Raw genomic sequence first — 12,500 nt, 5'->3', positions numbered from 1 at the left:
GTCGATCGCGCCGGTGAGGTCCGCACCTTCACCGCCTAGGTATATGCGCGTGGGTGTAGCTGCCTTCTCGGGATGGTCGACGGTCGTTCGACCGGCCCCCGTCATCTATGCGCACAGCAGTCCCGTCCGCCGGCGGGAGACTCCGTCAATCGATCGTGGTGCAAACGTGCGAATGCCCAACGTCAATTCCGCCCAAAGCATGAAGCCCTCGGTCGGCAATCGGGCCGCCCCGCGGCAGACCCACCTGCCCACCTCCGGAGATGGTAACGAGCCGAGCACGGAAGTTCGGCGCACGTGTCGAGACCGTCGCTTCCACTCGGCCTCTCCCAAAGGTAGGACCGACCAAGCCGGATCGATCGGGGAACAGAGGTCTAACGCAGACGACACTCGCGAGGGCACCAGCGGCAGGCTTGTCCCTTCTCCGTCTTGGTACACACAATGCCTCTTTGCTTTTCGGATCGATATAAAGCTTTTGCCACCGTCGGTCTGCCGGCCGCCGCCCGCGGTCCGCGCTCAGACTCTGTCTGTCCGCAGCCCCCGCTGCGTTCTTGGACTTTGTCATTTTTTTCGGAAATAGCGAAAAAAAGCTTTTATCATTGTAAGTCGGAGCTCGCCCGGCCTCCCGCTTACTGAGTCACAATTGAGTAAGGCTCACTTAGAACTCTGCACTGTGTCAACCGTACCACTAGTCACCCTGCTAAGTGTGTCTGGAAAACGTGTTCCCGTAAATCTCCGGGAACCCCGCCAATCCCCCCGTACAGAAATTGCATGTGTCAAGTCGGCGGGATGCCTCCCGGAAGTCCTGCCGGGAAGGTCGCACTCTGGCCCCGCCAGGCGGGGCAAATCCGACCCCCATAGTGACTTCCGGGCCTAACTCGTTAACCAGAGCCGCGACAGACCGTGCAACAATGACATGTGTCAAACCGGCGGCACGACGCCCGGAGCTCATGCCGGTCGCGGGGGACCTCGGGCCCGCCCGACGGGGCAGATCCGACCTTCACAGGCTTCCGACGGCAATTGGTTAACCGGCGTGGCGCCGAGGGCACGCGGCTGGCTCGGCGGGCGGCCCTCCGGTAGTGCCGCCGTCGATCGGCCGCCTCGGTCGGCAGGAGGGCCCCGAAGTCGCCTTCATTCTGACTTCCGAGTCGGGACTTAGATTACTTTCGACTCTTCAGCCAAGGTCTCGGATCGACGGCGGGACCTGCGGTTGTCCCTCCGAAAATGCCGCCGCTCGGCCGGCACGGCCCGCCGAATACGTCCCCTTACTGGCTCCCGCCTCGGGACTTTGTCAGAAATTCATTCGGGCAAGGTTTCCATTCGGCGGCCGGAGCACCGGTAGTCATACGGAAAATGCCGCCCCTCGGCCGGCATGGGCCTGCGAATAGGTCCCGCTGACAGACTTCCGCAATTGGGTATTTGTCCGAAAATCCATACCGGCAATCTTCGGAATCGTGCGGAAAAGCTGCCGCGTGGCCCGGGTTAACCAATTGGGGAGGCCGGTGCCATCTACCGAATACTTCAACAACTCGTGAAAACGGCCTCCCTATATATCTGCAGGAACCCCGCCAATGCCCCCGTACAGAAATTGCATGTGTCAAAGGGGCGGCCGAATCTGACCCCGGCGGCCGAGCCTCTGGAACTCCGGGTCGGCCTCGGCCGGCAAATCCGACCCCCATCCAGACTTCCGGAGCGGACTTGGTTAACGAATTGCCACCGGGCAAATGGTTAACCGACAGATCTTGGAGGCTCGTTACCCAAGCCATCCCCCGCCGGTGCGAAAAGTTAACAATCAGCGGGCGGGCAATTCGTGAACCGACCGGGACCGGGCAATTCGTTAACCATTCGGAACCGGGCAATTCGTTAACCAACCTTGTCCTGGCAATGAGTGCACCAACCCGGCCGGACAATTCGTTAACCAAGCTGGCTCTGGCAATTCGTTAACCAACCTGGCCGGGACAATTCGTTAACCAACCCGGCCGGACAATTCGTTAACCAAGCTGGCTCTGGCAATTCGTTAACCTACCCGGCCATGGCAATTCGTTAACCAACCTGACCCTGACAATTCGGTAACCAACCCTGTCCTGGCAATGAGTGCACCAGCCCGGCCGGACAATTCGGTAACCAACCAGACCCTGGCAATTCGTTAACCAACCAGGACGGGCAATTCGTCAACCAACCCTGTCCTGGCAATGAGTGCACCAACCCGGCCGGACAATTCGGTAACCAACCAGACCCTGGCAATTCGTTAACCAACCAGGACGGGCAATTCGTCAACCAACCCTGTCCTGGCAATGAGTGCACCAACCCGGCCGGACAATTCGGTAACCAACCAGACCCTGGCAATTCGTTAACCAACCTGACCCGGACAATTCGTTAACCAACCAGGACGGGCAATTCGTTAACCAACCAGGCCCGGACAATACTTTAACCACCCTGGTTTTCCAATTCGTGAACCAACTGGGAACGGACAATTCGGTAACCAACCCTGTCCTGGCAATGAGTGCACCAACCCGGCCGGACAATTCGTTAACCACCCTGTCCTTGCCAATTCGTGAACCAACTGGGAACGGACAATTCGTTAACCAACCCGGCCGGACAATTCGTTAACCAAGCTGGCTCTGGCAATTCGTTAACCTACCCGGCCATGGCAATTCGTTAACCAACCTGACCCTGACAATTCGTTAACCAGCCAGGACGGGCAATTCGTTAACCAACCTGGCCCGGACAATTCGTTAACCAGCCAGGACGGGCAATTCGTTAACCAACCTGGCCCGGACAATTCCTTAACCACCCTGGCCTTGCCAATTCGTGAACCAACTGGGAACGGACAATTCATTAAACAACCCTGTCCTGGCAATGAGTGCACCAACCCAGCCGGACAATTCGTTAACCAGTCTGACCCGGACAATTCGCTAACCAACCCTGCTCGGGCAAATCGTTAACCAAGCCCAACCCCGACAATTCGTTCACCAACCTTGCACGGTCAAGTCGTTAACCAAGCCCAAACCCGACAATTCGTTAACCAACCCATACGTGGCAATTCGCTAAACAACCCGGCTCGGGCAAATGGTTAACCAAGCCGGCCGGGCAAATCGGTAACCGGCCCGGCAGTCCCGACAATTCGACAATCAACCAGCTGAGGACAAACCCTTCGCCCTCAATAACAACTAGTTCTTGACCCGCCGTCAAAATGTCCCGGCCGATGTTCATCAGAAACTCCTTGCTGGCCCATGGGCCCCCCCTCCTTACCTTAAGAGAGTCATAGTTACTCCCGCCGTTTACCCGCGCCGCACTGAATTTCGTCAAGTTGGGTCTGGCAACCTGCTAACCCGGCCGGCCGGGCCTGACAACGCTCTAGAAACCCGGAACAGGCAGTTTCGTGAACCAACCGCGCACGCTCCTGACAATGCGTTCACCCACCCTGCTCGGGCAAATCGTTAACCAAGCCCAACCCTGACAATGCGTTAATCAACCCGGCCATGGCAATTCATTAACCAACCCGGCTCGGGCAAATGGTGAACCAAGCCCAACCCTGACAATTCGGTAACCAACCCGGCTCGGGCAAATGGTTAACCAAGCCGGCCGGGCAAATCGTTAACCGGCCCGGCAGTCCCGACAATTCGACAATCAACCCGCTGAGGACAAACCCTTCGCCCTCAATAACAACTAGTTCTTGCCCCGCCGTCAAAATGTCCCGGCCGATGTTCATCAGACACTCCTTGCTGGCCCATGGGCCCCCCTCCATACCTTAAGAGAGTCATAGTTACTCCCGCCGTTTACCCGCGCCGCACTGAATTTCGTCAAGTTGGGTCTGGCAAGCCGCTAACCCGGCCGGCCGGGCCTGACAACGCTCTAGAAACCCGGAACAGGCAGTTTCGTGAACCAACCGCGCACGCTCCTGACAATGCGTTAGCCAACCCTGCTCGGGCAAATCGTTAATCAAGCCCAACCCTGAAACTGCGTTAACCAACCCGGCCATGGCAATTCATTAACCAACCCGGCTCGGACAAATGGTTAACCAAGCCCAACCCTGACAATTCGGTAACCAACCCGGCTCGGGCAAATGGTTAACCAAGCCGGCCGGGCAAATCGCTAACCGGCCCGGCAGTCCCGACAATTCGACAATCAACCAGCTGAGGACAAACCCTTCGCCCTCAATAACAACTAGTTCTTGCCCCGCCGTCAAAATGTCCCGGCCGATGTTCATCAGAAACTCCTTGCTGGCCCATGGGCCCCCCTCCATCCTTAAGAGAGTCATAGTTACTCCGGCCGTTTACCCGCGCCGCACTGAATTTCGTCAAGTTGGGTCTGGCAAGCCGCTAACCCGGCCGGCCGGGCCTGACAACGCTCTAGAAACCCGGAACAGGCAGTTTCGTGAACCAACCGCGCACGCTCCTGACAATGCGTTAGCCAACCCTGCTCGGGCAAATCGTTAATCAAGCCCAACCCTGAAACTGCGTTAACCAACCCGGCCATGGCAATTCATTAACCAACCCGGCCCGGGCAAATGGTTAACCAAGCCCAACCCTGACAATTCGGTAACCAACCCGGCTCGGGCAAATGGTTAACCAAGCCGGCCGGGCAAATCGCTAACCGGCCCGGCAGTCCCGACAATTCGACAATCAACCCGCTGAGGACAAACCCTTCGCCCTCAATAACAACTAGTTCTTGCCCCGCCGTCAAAATGTCCCGGCCGATGTTCATCAGAAACTCCTTGCTGGCCCATGGGCCCCCCTCCATACCTTAAGAGAGTCATAGTTACTCCGGCCGTTTACCCGCGCCGCACTGAATTTCGTCAAGTTGGGTCTGGCAAGCCGCTAACCCGGCCGGCCGGGCCTGACAACGCTCTAGAAACCCGGAACAGGCAGTTTCGTGAACCAACCGCGCACGCTCCTGACAATGCGTTAGCCAACCCTGCTCGGGCAAATCGTTAATCAAGCCCAACCCTGAAACTGCGTTAACCAACCCGGCCATGGCAATTCATTAACCAACCCGGCCCGGGCAAATGGTTAACCAAGCCCAACCCTGACAATTCGGTAACCAACCCGGCTCGGGCAAATGGTTAACCAAGCCGGCCGGGCAAATCGCTAACCGGCCCGGCAGTCCCGACAATTCGACAATCAACCCGCTGAGGACAAACCCTTCGCCCTCAATAACAACTAGTTCTTGCCCCGCCGTCAAAATGTCCCGGCCGATGTTCATCAGAAACTCCTTGCTGGCCCATGGGCCCCCCTCCATACCTTAAGAGAGTCATAGTTACTCCCGCCGTTTACCCGCGCCGCACTGAATTTCGTCAAGTTGGGTCTGGCAAGCCGCTAACCCGGCCGGCCGGGCCTGACAACGCTCTAGAAACCCGGAACAGGCAGTTTCGTGAACCAACCGCGCACGCTCCTGACAATGCGTTAGCCAACCCTGCTCGGGCAAATCGTTAATCAAGCCCAACCCTGAAACTGCGTTAACCAACCCGGCCATGGCAATTCATTAACCAACCCGGCCCGGGCAAATGGTTAACCAAGCCCAACCCTGACAATTCGTTAACCAACCCGGCCCGGGCAAATGGTTAACCAAGCCGGCCGGGCAAATCGGTAACCGGCCCGGCAGCCCCGACTATTCGACAATCAACCAGCTGAGGACAAACCCTTCGCCCTGAATAACAACTAGTTCTTGCCCCGCCGTCAAAATGTCCCGGCCGATGTTCATCAGAAACTCCTTGCTGGCCCATGGGCCCCCCCTCCTTACCTTAAGAGAGTCATAGTTACTCCCGCCGTTTACCCGCGCCGCACTGAATTTCGTCAAGTTGGGTCTGGCAAGCCGCTAACCCGGCCGGCCGGGCCTGACAACGCTCTAGAAACCCGGAACAGGCAGTTTCGTGAACCAACCGCGCACGCTCCTGACAATGCGTTAGCCAACCCTGCTCGGGCAAATCGTTAATCAAGCCCAACCCTGAAACTGCGTTAACCAACCCGGCCATGGCAATTCATTAACCAACCCGGCCCGGGCAAATGGTTAACCAAGCCCAACCCTGACAATTCGTTAACCAACCCGGCTCGGGCAAATGGTTAACCAAGCCGGCCGGGCAAATCGGTAACCGGCCCGGCAGTCCCGACAATTCGACAATCAACCAGCTGAGGACAAACCCTTCGCCCTCAATAACAACTAGTTCTTGACCCGCCGTCAAAATGTCCCGGCCGATGTTCATCAGAAACTCCTTGCTGGCCCATGGGCCCCCCCTCCTTACCTTAAGAGAGTCATAGTTACTCCCGCCGTTTACCCGCGCCGCACTGAATTTCGTCAAGTTGGGTCTGGCAACCTGCTAACCCGGCCGGCCGGGCCTGACAACGCTCTAGAAACCCGGAACAGGCAGTTTCGTGAACCAACCGCGCACGCTCCTGACAATGCGTTCACCCACCCTGCTCGGGCAAATCGTTAACCAAGCCCAACCCTGACAATGCGTTAATCAACCCGGCCATGGCAATTCATTAACCAACCCGGCTCGGGCAAATGGTGAACCAAGCCCAACCCTGACAATTCGGTAACCAACCCGGCTCGGGCAAATGGTTAACCAAGCCGGCCGGGCAAATCGTTAACCGGCCCGGCAGTCCCGACAATTCGACAATCAACCCGCTGAGGACAAACCCTTCGCCCTCAATAACAACTAGTTCTTGCCCCGCCGTCAAAATGTCCCGGCCGATGTTCATCAGAAACTCCTTGCTGGCCCATGGGCCCCCCTCCATACCTTAAGAGAGTCATAGTTACTCCCGCCGTTTACCCGCGCCGCACTGAATTTCGTCAAGTTGGGTCTGGCAAGCCGCTAACCCGGCCGGCCGGGCCTGACAACGCTCTAGAAACCCGGAACAGGCAGTTTCGTGAACCAACCGCGCACGCTCCTGACAATGCGTTAGCCAACCCTGCTCGGGCAAATCGTTAATCAAGCCCAACCCTGAAACTGCGTTAACCAACCCGGCCATGGCAATTCATTAACCAACCCGGCCCGGGCAAATGGTTAACCAAGCCCAACCCTGACAATTCGTTAACCAACCCGGCCCGGGCAAATGGTTAACCAAGCCGGCCGGGCAAATCGGTAACCGGCCCGGCAGCCCCGACTATTCGACAATCAACCAGCTGAGGACAAACCCTTCACCCTCAATAACAACTACGTCTTGCCCCGCCGTCAAAATGTCCCGGCCGATGTTCATCAGAAACTCCTTGCTGGCCCATGGGCCCCCCCTCCTTACCCTTAAGAGAGTCATAGTTACTCCCGCCGTTTACCCGCGCCGCACTGAATTTCGTCAAGTTGGGTCTGGCAAGCCGCTAACCCGGCCGGCCGGGCCTGACAACGCTCTAGAAACCCGGAACAGGCAGTTTCGTGAACCAACCGCGCACGCTCCTGACAATGCGTTAGCCAACCCTGCTCGGGCAAATCGTTAATCAAGCCCAACCCTGAAACTGCGTTAACCAACCCGGCCATGGCAATTCATTAACCAACCCGGCTCGGACAAATGGTTAACCAAGCCCAACCCTGACAATTCGGTAACCAACCCGGCTCGGGCAAATGGTTAACCAAGCCGGCCGGGCAAATCGCTAACCGGCCCGGCAGTCCCGACAATTCGACAATCAACCCGCTGAGGACAAACCCTTCGCCCTCAATAACAACTAGTTCTTGCCCCGCCGTCAAAATGTCCCGGCCGATGTTCATCAGAAACTCCTTGCTGGCCCATGGGCCCCCCCTCCTTACCTTAAGAGAGTCATAGTTACTCCCGCCGTTTACCCGCGCCGCACTGAATTTCGTCAAGTTGGGTCTGGCAAGCCGCTAACCCGGCCGGCCGGGCCTGACAACGCTCTAGAAACCCGGAACAGGCAGTTTCGTGAACCAACCGCGCACGCTCCTGACAATGCGTTAGCCAACCCTGCTCGGGCAAATCGTTAATCAAGCCCAACCCTGAAACTGCGTTAACCAACCCGGCCATGGCAATTCATTAACCAACCCGGCCCGGGCAAATGGTTAACCAAGCCCAACCCTGACAATTCGTTAACCAACCCGGCTCGGGCAAATGGTTAACCAAGCCGGCCGGGCAAATCGGTAACCGGCCCGGCAGTCCCGACAATTCGACAATCAACCAGCTGAGGACAAACCCTTCGCCCTCAATAACAACTAGTTCTTGACCCGCCGTCAAAATGTCCCGGCCGATGTTCATCAGAAACTCCTTGCTGGCCCATGGGCCCCCCCTCCTTACCTTAAGAGAGTCATAGTTACTCCCGCCGTTTACCCGCGCCGCACTGAATTTCGTCAAGTTGGGTCTGGCAACCTGCTAACCCGGCCGGCCGGGCCTGACAACGCTCTAGAAACCCGGAACAGGCAGTTTCGTGAACCAACCGCGCACGCTCCTGACAATGCGTTCACCCACCCTGCTCGGGCAAATCGTTAACCAAGCCCAACCCTGACAATGCGTTAATCAACCCGGCCATGGCAATTCATTAACCAACCCGGCTCGGGCAAATGGTGAACCAAGCCCAACCCTGACAATTCGGTAACCAACCCGGCTCGGGCAAATGGTTAACCAAGCCGGCCGGGCAAATCGTTAACCGGCCCGGCAGTCCCGACAATTCGACAATCAACCCGCTGAGGACAAACCCTTCGCCCTCAATAACAACTAGTTCTTGCCCCGCCGTCAAAATGTCCCGGCCGATGTTCATCAGAAACTCCTTGCTGGCCCATGGGCCCCCCTCCATACCTTAAGAGAGTCATAGTTACTCCCGCCGTTTACCCGCGCCGCACTGAATTTCGTCAAGTTGGGTCTGGCAAGCCGCTAACCCGGCCGGCCGGGCCTGACAACGCTCTAGAAACCCGGAACAGGCAGTTTCGTGAACCAACCGCGCACGCTCCTGACAATGCGTTAGCCAACCCTGCTCGGGCAAATCGTTAATCAAGCCCAACCCTGAAACTGCGTTAACCAACCCGGCCATGGCAATTCATTAACCAACCCGGCTCGGACAAATGGTTAACCAAGCCCAACCCTGACAATTCGGTAACCAACCCGGCTCGGGCAAATGGTTAACCAAGCCGGCCGGGCAAATCGCTAACCGGCCCGGCAGTCCCGACAATTCGACAATCAACCAGCTGAGGACAAACCCTTCGCCCTCAATAACAACTAGTTCTTGCCCCGCCGTCAAAATGTCCCGGCCGATGTTCATCAGAAACTCCTTGCTGGCCCATGGGCCCCCCTCCATCCTTAAGAGAGTCATAGTTACTCCGGCCGTTTACCCGCGCCGCACTGAATTTCGTCAAGTTGGGTCTGGCAAGCCGCTAACCCGGCCGGCCGGGCCTGACAACGCTCTAGAAACCCGGAACAGGCAGTTTCGTGAACCAACCGCGCACGCTCCTGACAATGCGTTCACCCACCCTGCTCGGGCAAATCGTTAATCAAGCCCAACCCTGAAACTGCGTTAACCAACCCGGCCATGGCAATTCATTAACCAACCCGGCCCGGGCAAATGGTTAACCAAGCCCAACCCTGACAATTCGTTAACCAACCCGGCCCGGGCAAATGGTTAACCAAGCCGGCCGGGCAAATCGGTAACCGGCCCGGCAGCCCCGACTATTCGACAATCAACCAGCTGAGGACAAACCCTTCACCCTCAATAACAACTACGTCTTGCCCCGCCGTCAAAATGTCCCGGCCGATGTTCATCAGAAACTCCTTGCTGGCCCATGGGCCCCCCCTCCTTACCCTTAAGAGAGTCATAGTTACTCCCGCCGTTTACCCGCGCCGCACTGAATTTCGTCAAGTTGGGTCTGGCAAGCCGCTAACCCGGCCGGCCGGGCCTGACAACGCTCTAGAAACCCGGAACAGGCAGTTTCGTGAACCAACCGCGCACGCTCCTGACAATGCGTTAGCCAACCCTGCTCGGGCAAATCGTTAATCAAGCCCAACCCTGAAACTGCGTTAACCAACCCGGCCATGGCAATTCATTAACCAACCCGGCTCGGACAAATGGTTAACCAAGCCCAACCCTGACAATTCGGTAACCAACCCGGCTCGGGCAAATGGTTAACCAAGCCGGCCGGGCAAATCGCTAACCGGCCCGGCAGTCCCGACAATTCGACAATCAACCCGCTGAGGACAAACCCTTCGCCCTCAATAACAACTAGTTCTTGCCCCGCCGTCAAAATGTCCCGGCCGATGTTCATCAGAAACTCCTTGCTGGCCCATGGGCCCCCCCTCCTTACCTTAAGAGAGTCATAGTTACTCCCGCCGTTTACCCGCGCCGCACTGAATTTCGTCAAGTTGGGTCTGGCAAGCCGCTAACCCGGCCGGCCGGGCCTGACAACGCTCTAGAAACCCGGAACAGGCAGTTTCGTGAACCAACCGCGCACGCTCCTGACAATGCGTTAGCCAACCCTGCTCGGGCAAATCGTTAATCAAGCCCAACCCTGAAACTGCGTTAACCAACCCGGCCATGGCAATTCATTAACCAACCCGGCCCGGGCAAATGGTTAACCAAGCCCAACCCTGACAATTCGTTAACCAACCCGGCTCGGGCAAATGGTTAACCAAGCCGGCCGGGCAAATCGGTAACCGGCCCGGCAGTCCCGACAATTCGACAATCAACCAGCTGAGGACAAACCCTTCGCCCTCAATAACAACTAGTTCTTGACCCGCCGTCAAAATGTCCCGGCCGATGTTCATCAGAAACTCCTTGCTGGCCCATGGGCCCCCCCTCCTTACCTTAAGAGAGTCATAGTTACTCCCGCCGTTTACCCGCGCCGCACTGAATTTCGTCAAGTTGGGTCTGGCAACCTGCTAACCCGGCCGGCCGGGCCTGACAACGCTCTAGAAACCCGGAACAGGCAGTTTCGTGAACCAACCGCGCACGCTCCTGACAATGCGTTCACCCACCCTGCTCGGGCAAATCGTTAACCAAGCCCAACCCTGACAATGCGTTAATCAACCCGGCCATGGCAATTCATTAACCAACCCGGCTCGGGCAAATGGTGAACCAAGCCCAACCCTGACAATTCGGTAACCAACCCGGCTCGGGCAAATGGTTAACCAAGCCGGCCGGGCAAATCGTTAACCGGCCCGGCAGTCCCGACAATTCGACAATCAACCCGCTGAGGACAAACCCTTCGCCCTCAATAACAACTAGTTCTTGCCCCGCCGTCAAAATGTCCCGGCCGATGTTCATCAGAAACTCCTTGCTGGCCCATGGGCCCCCCTCCATACCTTAAGAGAGTCATAGTTACTCCCGCCGTTTACCCGCGCCGCACTGAATTTCGTCAAGTTGGGTCTGGCAAGCCGCTAACCCGGCCGGCCGGGCCTGACAACGCTCTAGAAACCCGGAACAGGCAGTTTCGTGAACCAACCGCGCACGCTCCTGACAATGCGTTAGCCAACCCTGCTCGGGCAAATCGTTAATCAAGCCCAACCCTGAAACTGCGTTAACCAACCCGGCCATGGCAATTCATTAACCAACCCGGCTCGGACAAATGGTTAACCAAGCCCAACCCTGACAATTCGGTAACCAACCCGGCTCGGGCAAATGGTTAACCAAGCCGGCCGGGCAAATCGCTAACCGGCCCGGCAGTCCCGACAATTCGACAATCAACCAGCTGAGGACAAACCCTTCGCCCTCAATAACAACTAGTTCTTGCCCCGCCGTCAAAATGTCCCGGCCGATGTTCATCAGAAACTCCTTGCTGGCCCATGGGCCCCCCTCCATCCTTAAGAGAGTCATAGTTACTCCGGCCGTTTACCCGCGCCGCACTGAATTTCGTCAAGTTGGGTCTGGCAAGCCGCTAACCCGGCCGGCCGGGCCTGACAACGCTCTAGAAACCCGGAACAGGCAGTTTCGTGAACCAACCGCGCACGCTCCTGACAATGCGTTAGCCAACCCTGCTCGGGCAAATCGTTAATCAAGCCCAACCCTGAAACTGCGTTAACCAACCCGGCCATGGCAATTCATTAACCAACCCGGCTCGGACAAATGGTTAACCAAGCCCAACCCTGACAATTCGGTAACCAACCCGGCTCGGGCAAATGGTTAACCAAGCCGGCCGGGCAAATCGCTAACCGGCCCGGCAGTCCCGACAATTCGACAATCAACCAGCTGAGGACAAACCCTTCGCCCTCAATAACAACTAGTTCTTGCCCCGCCGTCAAAATGTCCCGGCCGATGTTCATCAGAAACTCCTTGCTGGCCCATGGGCCCCCCGCCTTAAGTCATAGTTACTCCCGCCGAATACCCGCGCTTCACTGAATTTCGTCAAGCTGGCCCTGTCAAATCCTTAACCCGACCGGACCCTGACAATTCGATAAAAAAAACCAGCTGGCGCAGCCCACCTCTTCCAATACTACGGCGCACGGGGCCCGCGCGGTGGGTGGGTGGGTGGGTGTGTGGGTGTGTGAGCTTGAACCATGTGTCCGGAGATCGGGTGGTCCAGGGAGTTTTGGTTACCCAGGTGCAATTCGTTAACCAAGTCTGGCTCGGAAGTCCGGATG

Source organism: Mobula birostris, unplaced genomic scaffold (assembly GCF_030028105.1).
Source record: "Mobula birostris isolate sMobBir1 unplaced genomic scaffold, sMobBir1.hap1 scaffold_502, whole genome shotgun sequence".
NCBI classification, from domain to species: domain Eukaryota; kingdom Metazoa; phylum Chordata; class Chondrichthyes; order Myliobatiformes; family Myliobatidae; genus Mobula; species Mobula birostris.
Note: the sequence above shows the minus strand (reverse complement) of the source record.